The following is a 10606-nucleotide window of genomic DNA, read 5'->3' on the forward strand; positions in this document are numbered from 1 at the left end:
AATACCATTTATGGAAAAGAACATTCTAGCCTATATATCAGACATTGCCCCTACCATTAAAAAAGTATGTTCTCAGCAACTGACTTAGTCTGGGGAAATTATAAGTGTAATCTCCTCTTCATTTAACCCAGGAAACTTATATTTTTGTAAATATTCATCCATTTCACTTAGATTATTAAATTTATATGGTTTTCTAGGCAGATGAGGTACTTCAAAATTTTCTACAGACACTGGCCCAAAAAGAAAATTCCATCCTGAAGAGAGATCAAACTCTTACAGATCAAGAGAAGGCCTTGGAAGGTATAAGAAGCTCTGGTGTAACGATCTTGTCATTCAGGGGATTTGGTGGATTTGAACATTCTCTAAGGGCTTGAGTGTGGCATGAAGATTTTTCTGAAATACATAGAACTCCTTCCTTTTTTTACCTTCTTATTCCCTGCTGGAATTATAATAGCAATTGTGATTATAGCTGTTACATTTAGCAGGTCATAAAATACTACTCCCCCAGATATCCTCAGTTCTGTTTCTCTAATTAAGAAAATGGGAATTTTAAATTTTAAATCCCTTTGTCTTTAAAATTTTTTTCACATTACTACAATAGTCTTGTAGTAAAAGTACACATAATCCCCCTCCCCCCACAAAGATAGAGGAACCTCAAGATAAAGTGAGAGGGAAAAATGTGTGCCTCCATCTCTATTCAGATAACATCAGCTCTGTCTTTGGCATGGATTGCACTCTGTATCAGAAGTCCATCAGAGTTGCTTCAATATTTTTTCCCATAGTTGCTATTGCTAGCTGCATTTCTCTCCTTTCTATTCCTCCCCAACCCTATTTATTCTATTTTCTCTCCCTCCTTTCAACAGTCCTTCCTCAAAAGTATGTAATATCTGACTACCCTCTCCCCTTTCCCATGATCTTCCTTCTCTTCTAACACCTACACCCCCTCCCCTTCCCCTGTCCCCTTTCTCCTATACCTTTCTTCACCTTTTTCCCTCTAGATTAAGTAATATTTATATATCCTATTAAATGTGTATGTTATTTCCTTTCTGAGTCACTTCCAATGAGAATAAAGGATTACTCATCCTTCCTCACCTACCCCCTGCACTCCATGGCAAAAGCTTTTTCTTCCCAATTTTACATGAAATATCTTAGCCTGTTCTACATTTCCTTTCCCTTTCTCCCAGTATAATTCTTTCTTACCCATTAACTCCATCTTTATGATATATTATACCTTCATATTCAGTTCCCTCTTATACCTTGTCTATATCTGCTCCTTCTAACTGCTCTTATAGATAAGAAGGTTCATATGAGTTATTAATATCTTCTTCCCATGCAGGAATACACAGAAACACACAATTCAACATCATTAAATCCCTCATAATTAGTCCTTCCCATCTACCCTTTCTATGCTTTACTGAGTCCTGTACTTGAAGATCAAAGTTTCTGTTCAGCTCTGGTTATTTTAACAGAAAAGTTTGAAAGTTCCCTATTTCATTTAATATCCATCTTTTCCCATGGAAGATGCTTAATTTTGCTGGGTAGTTAATTCTTGGTTGCAATCCAAGTTCCTTTGCCTTCTGGGATAACATATTTCAAGCACTATGAACCCTTAATGTAGACATTGCTAAGTCCTGTGTAATCCTAACTGTAGTGCCACGATAGTTGAATTGTTTCTTTCCAGTTTTTTGGGTAACATTTTCTCCTTGACTTGGGAGTTCGGGAATTTGATTATAATATTCCTGGGAGATTTTATTTTGGTATCTCTCTCAGGAGCTGATTGATAGATTCCCTCATTTCTATTTTACCCTCTGCTTCTAGGATATCAGGGCAATTTTCCTGAAGAGTGTCTTCACAAATGAAATCTAGACTATTTTTTTGGTTCATGACTTTCAAGTAGCCCAATAATCTTTAAATTATCTCTTCTGGATCAATTTTCCAAGTCAGTTGTTTTTCCAATGAGATATTTCACATTTTCTTCTAGCTTTTCAAAAGTGTGTTATATCTCATTACCCTCTCCCATGATCTTCCCTCTCTCTTCTAACACCTACACCCCCCTCCTCCTATACCTTTCCTCAACTTTTTTCATCTAGAAAGTATACTTTGGTTTTGTTTTATTGTCTCTTGATTTCTCACAAAGTCATCAGCTTCCCTTAGCTTGTTTCTTTAGAGAACATTTTATCTCCTTTTCCATTTGGTCAATTTTGCTTTTTTAAGGTATTCTTCTCCTCATTTACCTTTAGGACTGCTTTTTCCATTTGACCTGGACTGCTTTTTAAGATGGTATTTTCTTCAGTATATTGTAGTATCTCCTTTATTAAGTCACTGACTTTGGTTTTTTGTGATTTTCTGTCATTGCTATCATTTCTCAAAAGATCAAGTCAAAAAGCCTTTCCTCATTTATTTGATTTTCAAAATTTTTTGAGCTCTTCCATAGACTGAGACCAATTTATATTTTTCTTGAAGGTTTTGGATACAGAAGACTTAACTTTGTTATCTTCTGAATGTGTATTTTAATCCTTCACTTAACCAAAGTAATTGTTGAGCAGAGCCAAGATGGCAGCTTGGCAGAGCCCACATGGTGGCATGAAGGCAATATTTCCTGGGAACTCCTTCCCCCCCCAAAACTCCAAAAGCCAACACATTATGACTCTAGCCAAAATTTAGAGGGGCAGAAGCTACAGAAAGACTTAGTGATACATTTCCTCAGTCCAAGATGACTTAAAAGTTCCATGGGAAAGGTGTGTTTCACCAGGAATGGGAGTCAGAAAAATCCCCAGTTGCAGCACAGCTCCAGAACAGCTTGAAGGGGTGGGGAGAGAATTCTGCTACATCTGAAAGAGTGTGGAGTGAGGGAGCACTGGTTTGCAGGTGCAGCAAGAATCTAGATAAAGCAGCCTGCACCCCCTAAAGCAAAACCCACAGATGGTAAGGGGGTCAGGGAAGACTGCAGAAATTTCCCTGCTGTCCCTTGGGACAGGATGCTGCTGTTTGCCTACACTCAGATCCAGGTTGCAGTTTGGGCTTCCATACTAAGATAGCCAAGCAGGACCCCTCCTTACAGCTCCAGGGCAGAGGGAAGTGAGGTGGTCATCTAAATATCAAAGCACAGGCAAGAGAGCATAAGACCTTGGAGGAATAAAAGTTTTAGTGGGGTGTCCCCCCAAAAAACCCCAAAGCCTTGGAAGTGCTGTAAATTATTCTTGGACTGCAGAAATAAGTAAACAACAGAAAAAGAAGAATCTGACCATGGAGAATTACTTTAGTCCCATAGAAGATCAAAACACATACTCAGATGATGACAAAATTGAAGCTTCCATATCCAAAACCTCCAAGAGAAATAGAAAATGGACTCAGACTATGGATGAGCTCAAAAAAGACTTTAAAAAGCAATTAAGGGAGGTGGAGGAAAAAATGGGAGGATAAATGAGAGCAATGCAGAAAAAATCAAAGTAATTGTCTATTTTCAGATTCTTTTTCTTCTGTTGTTTATTCATTGCCCCAGTCTATGACTTTACTTTAACTCTTTTTTAAGGTTTTGGAGTGGAGAAAGCACTTTTCCCAAGTTTTTGAGGGATACCTCAATTCCTCCAAGGTCTTTAAAGAGGCTCTAACTACTCTTCTGGCCAGTGCTCTGGTCTGTGGATAGCCACAAACACTCTTCTTTCAGCCCTGTAACTGTGAGGAGGATCCCTTCTCTGTTATGGCAACATGGGGCCCTAGATTGCAACTGGATCTGAATATCGGCAAAGCAACAGACACACTGACAGTGGAGAGAAATCTGCAGTCTCCCCTGATCTCCCCTTACCAACTATGAGCAGAGTACTCTGGAAGCAGTTGCTGGGTGACTCTGCAGATTCCTGGGGAGGGACTGTGCTAAGGCCTGTGCTGGCCTCAGCTCCAAGTTCACTGGTGCAGCAGAATTTTCTTGCTGATCTTCCAAGTTGTCTTTGGCAATCTATGAGCTGAGATGTCTGGAAATTGTCCCACTGTCACATATCCAGGGACACAGGAAACCTATGGGCTGTTTGTGGATGGTTGGAGCCAATTTGTTCCCATGGAAACAATGGCCAGAGATGTCCTGTGGCCATTTCCAACTCTGGAGGAACTGGGCTGAAAAATTGTTTCACTCAGTCTTTCTGTGAGTTCTGCCACTCTAGAATTTTATTGGAGTCATAATTTAAAGGCATTTGGAATATTCAGGGGAGAGTTTCTGGGATTTCCTGCCTTTACTATGACATCTTGGCTCTGCCCCTCTCTAATCCCTTTCTCACTGGCAGTTTGGGTTCTAGGAGAAAATATATTTGTCATGCTTCTGCTCAATGACCTTGTGGTGAATAAAAGACAAAATGACTAAGGAAACAAAAGTTCAACCTTTTAAGCAAAATTTACTAAGTTTTGTAGGTAAAGTGCCCCAGAAACTGGGACCAGGCCCAATCCACATCTTTGGCAGTGGACCCCCCCCCCAGAAAAAACTACAGACTATTATACATTTAAAATAATGAAGATCAATTAATTACAAGGAAACAATACAACATCAGGTAATCTGTTTTCTATTTAGTTGACAGATAGGGACTTTCCAGATTTGGGGGGAAAAAGTGAACAGATGAAATTCCCAGAAACCAGAAAAGGAGCTGTCCCACTGCCCTCCAAGTATCTATGGACAATCAAAGCAACCTGGAATCTATAATTGACTAATCATTAAAGGTGCATTTTTTTGAATAAGAAATTTACATAGCATGAGAGGTGTATAATTGTGAGAAAATTGCTTGCATCAATCTTGGGATCTCACTGGATTTCAGCTCAGGGCCCTTGGCTAAGAGACTCTAAATAGTAGGTCGAGGTGGACTAGCTTTATAGGCATGTAATGTTAAGTTCAGATAATATAATAGTTTTTCACATTTGAGTAAAGTTTTCTTCCAAGACAGAATTTGAACTAGACACACAATTCCATAGAAATTGAACTGAATTATCTCTAGAACTGAAGCACAAGATTTAAGTCAGTGAGGCTCATTCAGATATCACAATCAAGCACTTGTTCTCATAGTCCCCTCAACTTCCTCTACTTCCAATGACTTCTTATCTCTAAGATCATACACACTCCTTCACTTAACACAGAAAGTCCTTCATCAATCGCCTTTTTCCCTACCTTTTGTGGTCTTATAATTTATTATAATTTATTCTCTTTATATTTCAGTTCCAAGTCTTTACACTAGCTATTCCCTAACCCGTTAATTCTCTGCCTCATATCTCTTACCTCAACTAAAATTCCACCTTCTTCAAAAAAACCTTTCCTCATTCCTCTACCATTTAAGGCTACCTTCCTCATTCATTAACTGTATATCTTTCATCTGAATAGTTATTTGGATACTGCTTTATTCTCCTAGAATAACAGCTCCTTGAATTGTTTTTTAGCATTCTTGGTTTTTGGTCTCTCAAGTGTTTAACATAATGTCTAGCCCTTAGTAAGCACTTAATAATGTTTGTTGACTAATAGATAATAGATTAAAAACTAGCTTCACCTGATTTAATCTTTTGATTTTTTTTTTAAAATTCCTTCAAATAGTTGAACAGGTTGAAAAAGAAGCAGTTGAGAAGGAGACCGAGTCGTTGAAACAACAAGAAATAGAAAAGCAGCAAGAGATGGAAGCTCAGCAGAAAATTCATGAAGAATTGAAAAAGATGATGGAAGAAGATAGGAGACTGATCCTCAGAGAACAGAAAAATATTCTGCATCATAAGCTGAAGGTACACAGAGTTTTGGATCAGTGGCTATGCTTAGGAAGCAACACCATCACCATTGCAGGAAAAGGATGGGCAGACAGATAGCGAAGGCAAATTTGCCTTTCTGTGAGTCAGCAAGGACAAGAGCATTTTCATCAGAAGAACTAGGCCTTCCTCCTTCCCCTCCTTCTTAATTTTCTCATTTGTTATATAGGATCAATTATATCTTATCGTATGAGTTTCAAAGTTCACAAATCTCTATAAAGTGTTTTTCTAGTCAAACAGAAGATACAGTTAGTACAAAGCAAAGGCCTAATATCCTTTTTATACAAGGCAGACAACTGAGCTTAATCATCAGTCCAGAGAACAACCTTCAATGGTTATTCTCCCATAGGAGATCCATGAGTTTCTCTGAGCTTCAGCTGGAATGTGCCTTTTCTCTCTAAAAGGAGATTCCTGAACCTAGGGACAGAAAAAGCACTTTGGATCAAAAAACCAGAGCTGTGCCAACTAACTTGTATGTTCAAGCTTAAAGCTATTTTTGAATTCCATTTCTTGGTCAGCAATCTCTGATATTTTCTCTGCCAAGATCCCCTCTGTATTGAGATCAGTAAGTCCTGACTTAACTTCCGGTGCTAAACTTGTCATGAATAGCATTCACTAGATCCTTTCTGAAAACTTTAGAGGGCTAAGTGCAAGCTCCCTCCCCAACAGTCCTTGTCTCTTTCCTGCAAATATAAGAGAGAATAAGCTGGCCCTGTGACCTTGTGGATGGAAGGAACTGCAATACAAGCAGCACCACCCTGCAATGATCATCTCAGAGAATTTCTGGAGACACAGGGGAGGTCAAATCATTTGTCTTGGGTCACACAGCCAGGAAGGATTGAGATAGGACTTGAATCCAGGTCTTCCTGACTAAGGCTCTCAACAAGGCCATGCTAGGTCATACAAATGAGAGCGAGAGCCAAGAAAGACACAGAAGCAAATTTAAACCAGGGTACAAAGGTCACTGTCTTGTTCCTAGCTTTTTGTATATAATTGTGTTTACAAAAAGCTTTCATTATCTCTGTTAGGAAAAAGCAGCTTGAAATTCAGAAAGTTTCATGAATCTCTATAGTCCTGTGATTAGGACTTCTAATTCCATAACACATTAAGGGAAAGCTCAAAGGGAACTGTTTGGATTTGTCACTGTTCCACCTGCTTCTGACTGAACTCCCTGAATTCAGATCAAAGCCCCTTTGTTCTCAACAAAGACACTAAAAAAATCCAATCAGAGAGTTTGTGGAATCATCTATAATATTAAGCACCATGGATAGTGAAAGTTAATTCCACTGTCCCCTGTGGTTTGCGGCTGTTAGGATAATGCCAAGTATCCCAGATTGAGACAATTGTTCCCTCCTTCCTGAGCCCTGAACTGCTGGGCCCTGGGACAAAAATATATTCAGTGACTGACTTGATTCATTTAGCATCATCACCAAGAAACCCCTACTGATAGGCCATGTGATCAAGTGGATCTTGTCTAAATTCATGGAGTTTACTTGGTCAGTCCAGGCAAAAATAATAGAGGCAGCAGGTACTGACTGACATTTGTTTACGTGTTGATCAAAGAGCCAATCCCCTTCCAGGTTTATTTGCGACCATCCTGAATCACTCATATAGTGTTTTGTGAGCATCTATGTCACTCGATTAAGAATTGAGAATAATGATGCAGATGATAGCTAGCATACGTTTAAGGTTCATAAAGCAAATATTTCCTTTTTATTCTCACAACAATCCAGGAATTTAGATGCTATTATAAATTAAGGAACCTGGCTCCAGTAACAGCTGATAAGTATCAAAGACAGGATTCAAACTCAGGTGTTCCTGAGTCCAAGTCCAGCAGCATACCACCCAGTTCTCCCCTTTTAGAACCACGGTTCCAAGCCAACTGGCCATATATTCAGCTAATCCAGTTCACCCTTGGTCCTGAGGTCTAACTTCTTGTCTCTCATAGTGGGAAAGTACTGAGTTGTTTCAGAGAAGGCCCAAATTCTAGTTTTTTTTTCACTGCCCAGTGAGAAGAAATCTATTGTGCCCTTTTCCCTCTCTTCTAATTTTCTTAGAGTTTACAGATACATAGAAGAAATACATCAAGGTGGTTCTTGGTGAAATGGGGACTAACCAATGGGCAATACTACTGTGCTCGTGTCTTCTCTTAGCTTCAAAAGGAGCTGATGAATGAAGGATTTTATGAGAAAGCCGAAGAGATGAAGAGACAGATAGAGGACCTAAAACAAAGATTAAGGAAGCTGAGAATGAAGAGTTCTTTTTAATCCCTACTTTTAAAACTGTTGGCACAAAATTGATGGGCTTGTTATCTAATGAAGGGAAAAAAATCACTGGCTTGGGGAATAAGGTGCTGGGCAAATTGATGTCAAAATAAAGCAGTTTTGTTTTCTAAAAAAAAAGAAGTTAAAGAATATATCTGTTACATCTAAAAAAAGGACCTGAGACCTCCCTGTGTGTATGTGTGTGTGTGGTGTGTTTCCTGCTTCTAATTCAGCAAAGCAAATGCTCACCCATCAGGGTAAAGAACATTGGAGCTAATTCACATGAAGAGCATCCATTTCTTCAGTGTTGGTGAGATGAAACTTCATTCTACTAAATGGTCAGAAAGGCAAGAAGTTTGAATTTCTCCTCTTTCAGGGCACAACTTGAGGTCAGGAAAACCTGAGTCCAAATCTCACATCAAACACTTATAAATTGTAGCTCCCTAAGAAAGTCTCTACCTCAGTTTCCTCATTCATAAAAGGGGGTGATGATAGTACCTACTTCACAGACTTTATATGAGTAAAACTTTCTGGGAACCTCAAAGTAAATATTATTAATATCATGAGACACTGAGGCACAGAGATACCCAGTGATTTGCCTAAATCACACAGAAGATGGGATTTCAACTGGTCTCCAAATTTGTTCTGCTGATTTCAGAGCACAAGACCCTTGACCTCTTTTAAATTTGTCCCTTTGCTACTTAAGATTTTAAAATGTCCAAGTGGAACAATTCCTCATTTCAGGACTCCCAGTTATACTTTGAATTATTAAATATTTATGTGTGAACAATAGAAAGTATTCTGAGATTGTAGTCAGAAGATCAGAGCTCCAATGCCAACCCTGATACTTACCCCCCTATCTGAGCTTGGAAAAAATCACTTAACCTTTCCCAACCTTAGTTTCCTCCTCTATAAAATGAGCAGACTGTGCTTCAAGCTCTAAGTCCTACTTCTTTTGCATGGGTGTTACATTAGGGGGTCTCAGAATCCTCTCTATTCTGTTACATAGAAGGTGTCAAACATATCGTGTTTCCTAGTCTGATAAACTGACTTTGCAAGTTGTATCCTCACACTCTGCAAGCAAAGACAGATCTCTCTTAACTAAAAAACGAAGACATGCATACAGTTATATGCTTCATGACCAGTCTGAATATGACCTTTTACAAATACTAACTTGAAGGTTTCCAAACTTTCTCAATGCAGACAACCTTTAGTGTCATACCATTTTTTCAATAGCACCTGGGACAAAAGAAATACCTGTGAGTTCTGTTTATTAAATACCATAACAAGTACCTAGGTCCTAAAAACATAAAAGTCTTTTAAAACTTATACACAAAAATGGAATTTTTAAATTTCATTTTTAATTATTTAGTCATTTTTAGTCAGGTCTGTCTCTCTTTTTGTAGTAGTTTGCCATTCCATTCTCTAGCTCATTTGACAGATGAGGAAACAGACCAAAGGCCTAAGTGACTTGTTCAGGGATGCATAGCTAGTAGATGTGTGAGACTGAATTTAAACTTAAGTCTTCTGACTCTAGTTCCCATGCTCTAGTCAGAGTCATATTTCATTCTTTACTATTACAAATGGACTGTATGTGCCTGTTGGGCACAGCACAACTTCTCGAACTTGTTGTCCAGTTGGACACTATACCCACTGCCGTGTCCTGTTCCAAGGTGATTTTTCCTCAGTACTTGCCTTTTAATTCAACAACTGCCAAAAACTTAGCTTCATCAAGACATGATGATGTAAACGAGAACTTATTATCATAGACAAAAGCAGAAGTGAGCAGGCTTACCTCAAAAATTCCAAAATGGCATTGGAAGGAATGGAGCATGATCTAACATTAAACCCATGAGTTCTTTCTAGCCAGTAGTTAAGTCTAGTATCAGTCAACTATTAAATGGCCTGGTGTTTTCCTTGAAAATTCAAGTATCACATGATGTCCCAAAGATTCTCTGTGAATCTTTGGAGAGTCTCATCATACAATATAGGAACCACTTCCGATGTGATCTTCTGAGTGCAAGAACTGAATCCCTGAAAAGGTCTAAAACCTTTTCCACATGATACCCCTCAACCAACTGGAAACATCTATTGTGGCCCCTTTAGGCTTCTCTCCTCCAAGCTAAACCATCCTCATTTTCTTTATTACATCTTTCAGTCTAATGACTGGGCATTCAGACATCTCTATTTTTGTTTTTCTCCTTTTCAAAATAAAACTTTACATAATACTAGGAACTGTCTTTATATAAATCAGTTATAGAATCTCCACATGTTTTATATATCAAATATGTTGGAAGCATAAAATATGAACATGAGTTTACATTTGTATTTGAAGAGATGAAGGTGTAAGCATGCATGACATCATGGACTATAAAATGTTTCCTTTGGAGCCAAGAAGACTTGAGTTCAAGTCCTACTCACACTGACACTGTGACCTTGGAAAAGTCATTTCCTTTTCAGTGACTTAGACAATTGCCTATGCCTATAAATTACTGTGAAGATGATGACTAACATTTTTAGGAAAACTTTCTCACATAGATGATTCTTCTACCAATTAAATCTCAGTCCTTGTCCCT

At 38.5% G+C, this 10606-nt stretch overlaps 1 pseudogene; it reads left to right on the top strand.

The window, feature by feature from the left end:
• The first annotated feature begins 10 nt into the window (after positions 1-10).
• LOC141511853 (guanylate-binding protein 3-like) lies at positions 11-8143 on the top strand (annotated as a pseudogene).
• The last annotated feature ends 2463 nt before the right edge of the window (positions 8144-10606 follow it).

Source organism: Macrotis lagotis, chromosome 2 (assembly GCF_037893015.1).
Source record: "Macrotis lagotis isolate mMagLag1 chromosome 2, bilby.v1.9.chrom.fasta, whole genome shotgun sequence".
NCBI lineage: Eukaryota > Metazoa > Chordata > Mammalia > Peramelemorphia > Peramelidae > Macrotis > Macrotis lagotis.